Source organism: Sinocyclocheilus grahami, unplaced genomic scaffold (assembly GCF_001515645.1).
Source record: "Sinocyclocheilus grahami isolate Dianchi unplaced genomic scaffold, SAMN03320097.WGS_v1.1 scaffold311.1, whole genome shotgun sequence".
Taxonomy (NCBI): Eukaryota; Metazoa; Chordata; class Actinopteri; order Cypriniformes; family Cyprinidae; genus Sinocyclocheilus; species Sinocyclocheilus grahami.
The window spans coordinates 1,237,053-1,240,961 of record NW_015505490.1 but is presented as its reverse complement, the minus strand read 5'-3'; the positions used below and the strand labels follow the sequence as shown (position 1 = coordinate 1,240,961).

The 3,909-nt window shown below is 35.5% G+C and overlaps 1 pseudogene; it reads left to right on the top strand.

Annotated features, from left to right (window-relative positions):
- Window positions 1–1,877, top strand: part of LOC107601690 (coiled-coil domain-containing protein 153-like) — a 5,654-nt pseudogene extending 3,777 nt beyond the window's left edge.
- Window positions 1,878–3,909: the final 2,032 nt, after the last annotated feature.

The window sequence follows — 3,909 nt, the reverse complement described above, 5'->3', positions numbered from 1 at the left end:
ATATACACACAATTAAGTTATAGGCAGTTTAATTGACTTCATTATTTCATAAACTTATATATAAAATAATAAACTTAAATCATTCTGAGGTCACCTAATGGACTTTAGTTTAGTTTCTTGAAATTACATGATATTTTATGTATTTATTATTATAATAATATTTATTTATTATATGATATTTATTCAAAATGAAAGTTTGGATTGAAAGAAGGCAGTATTTATTTGAATAAAAATACAGTAAAAACAGTAATATTGTGAAATATTATTACAATTTAAGATAACAGTTTCCTATTTTAATATAATATAAAATGTAATTTGAATTTTCAGCATCATTACTCCAGTCTTCAGTGTCACATGATCCTTGCTGATTTAATGCTCAAGAAACATTTTTAAAATAATTTTATTATTATCAATGTTGATTTTTGTTATTTGAGAAAGTTCAAGAGAACATTTATTTGAAATTGAAATATTTTGTAACACTATAAATATCTTTAATTTTGATCAATATAATGCATTCTTGCTGAATAAAAGTTAGTTTCTTCAAAAATCATTCTAATATGCTGATTTGTTGTTCAAGAAACATTTCATATTATTATCAATGTTGACCATTTTCAGGATTCTTTTATAAATAGATTACTATTTGAATATATTTTAAAATGTGATTTATTCCTGTGATAAAAGCGGAATTTTCAGCATCATTACTCCAGTCTTTAGTGTCACATGATACTTCAAAAATCATTCTAATATGCTGATTTGTTGTTCAAGAAACATTTCATATTATTATCAATGTTGGCCAAATAATAGCCTACATTATAAATAGAAAGATCAAAAGAACAGTTTTTATTTGAAATAGAAATCTTTTATAGATTTTAACATAACATTATAAATGTTACAATATAAAAAATGTTACCTCTTAATGACTTTTGTAAATGTATGCTTTAGTAAAAAGTTATATCATTGATTTCTAACACAATATGTATTGTATTTTACTCAAACTGATTTCAGATCTCAACCGTCAATATAAGTCCATGGAAACAGACCTGCAGACCAAAGCAAACAGGCTTGAAGTGAGTGTAGACTTACTTGAGATGCAGCTTGGTAAGTCCAGGCATAAACACATTCAAATTCTTGTGCTTATCATAGGCAGAGTGTGCTTTAACCATACACATGCTCTCCAATGACATACTGATGACAAACAAGGCCTCTGTTTGATTAGCCTAATGTCAGGTTAAATTAAATTCGGAAAGAGAGCAGCGAGAGAAGACAGAAGCAGAAAAAGACACCATAATTTCTGACCTCCAAAGCAAACTGGACAGTATGGAGAGAGAGTGTGAGAAGATCTTGCACGTAAGTCAGAGTCACGCCTCTATAAGTGATTAAGTGAAAAATCAGCGCCGTGTCAAAATATATATTAGATGCTTGAATGGATGACATATTTTATCAGCATTACACAAGGCTTCGTTTAAATTGCTTGGTGACATTTCAAAGCGTGACAGACTAATCTACCTCAACGAAATGAGGTATAATTAATGCTATAGTTAAACAAAATTAACTGACTGTTAATTAAAGTGTTAACAAATCTAATTGCCATCCACAAGGTTATCCATTTCAGCATTTAGTATTTTATTATAGTAGAGACCATCTGAACCTCTAAATGATCGTGCCAGATGGCGAGACATGCCCCATTTAAGAAGCTACTTTTCATCTTAAATTGAGTACGTTAATTGGTATTTATTGGCCTGATACAGGGCTGTCTGGACAGTTTGCTCTCTCACCTGGCTGAGACACAGCTGCAGTGGGAGGAACAGAGCACAGTCCTTCATCAGGAAGTCAAGGACACGCTCAGTGACTTTGGGATTAACCCGCTTCACATATGAGGACACCTTTAGTTGAACGCTGTGAACAGAACAGGAGCAGGACCAAGATATCTGACCTTTGACATCTAAGCAATTGCATGTATATGCATAGTTTGCATAGACCAGGAGTTTTCAAACTCCTATATTTAGTATGTTTTTTATTAATAGTTTTAGTTAGGATGCATTAAACTGTCAAAAGTGACAGTAAAGGTATTTATAATGTAACAAAAGCGTTATTTTTTTAAATAAATTCTGTTCTTCTGAACTTAGTTGAAACTTGAAAAAAGTTTCCACAATAATATTAACTCGAGTTATCTCGTCTTTTACAAGAAAACGCTTCCCCGCCAAAGACTTTTTACGGCTTTTCGTGTTTTAACTATTATACACTTGGGGGGCGCTATTACGCATCTTCTGAACGAGTACAAAACCTCCTGGACAAAAACACACGTGAACAGGACGGAGAAATGTACTCGGTTACAAACGTAACCTCGGTTCCCTGAGATACGGGAACTAGTACTGCATCTTGCTAGACGCTACGGAAAAAAATGTAATTTTTCTCCTGAACTGAAGCCTTTTTCAATCACGCAGTGAAACTGCATGACCAGTGGTTCGTGCAGTATGTTCTAAAAATAAACCAATGGCTTGGCAGCGGTGCTGCACAAACCTATGGCAGCGAAGCCCGCCAGAATGGGCGGAGTCATCTGGCTATATAAGCGGCCGCTTCGCCATAGGATTCAGGTTACTTTGACTGAAGCGAAGACTGAGTCGTGCAGCTGCATGGCACGGCTGGCAACACAGTACTCGCTCCTGAATCTCAGGGAACCGAGGTTACGCTTGTAACCGAGTACATTTCCTATCGATACTTCACTCGTACTGGGTCTTGCTAGACGCTATGGGAACAGTACAATCATGCCGTGCCGTGGCAGAGGAACGACAATGGTAATCCTTGTCCTAGGCACCTCAGGGCCCAAGGGAACAAGAAAAAAAAATCCCTCCAGGCTATCGGGCTAAGCCTCACGAAGGCCTCACCCGACCGAGTGATCGTTCCAGAAGACTTGCGCAGCTGCAGCACCTATGGGTGAGCACAATAAACTCTCTGATAGGTCTGGGCATATTACATCCAAACTGCACTCAGAGCGAACTGCGCGCCAGTTAAGCAGAAAGAACCCTTGCCTGCAAGTCAGGGACATCCAGGTTATAGAACCTAGCAAAAGTGGCGATGCCTCTAGTTGAGTGGGCTCGTACTCCAACAGGTCATTGTAGGCCCAAGGAAGAGTAGGCTAGAAGAATAGTATTAGAAGTGTATATATATATATATATATATATATATATATATATATATATATATATATATATTAGCTTACAATCTAGGTATGTGTTATTTTATTAATCCATAATGGAGTCTTTTGTGCTTCATGTATGTTTAATGTTTTCCAGCACGATTGCATATACCTATTGAAGGTTGTGTGTTGTCGCTTTGTGTGCTTGCATGGCTGATTGTGTGAAAATGTTGATTGTTGTTATAGTGTTAGTACTGTTGTTACGATGCTTTTTGTTTATTGTTCTTGATATTTTAAAGGGTTTTGAAACATCTTGCCAAAGGACTGCAGTTGAAAATTAGCCGACTGACTAACACTGGCACATTTACAGAAATGTTGATTAATGTGTGTTGTCCTTATAAAATAAAAAGAGTTTTAAAATGATTTTACAAAAATAATTGAATAACCCTTTTATGATGTATTTTTTTCCATATAGAATGTGTAGGATATTTACCTGTTGTGTTCTTCTCAGTATGAGTCCAAGAGTAATGCTCTAATGCCTCTGACAGATGCCAGCTGTTGATTTACGGTTGTGCGATACCCCAGGAGAACTGACTGTCTGGAATAAGCTCTACAAACATCATCTCAATACAAAAACCTTGATTACACAGATTCTTGTGTTAATGCAGTTAAATGTTAAATAACTGACTTTATGTCACAAATTTTACATTCATGGAAAGATCATGCATGCAGCTAGGGTTGCCACCAAAATAAGGGACACCCATTCACGAAAC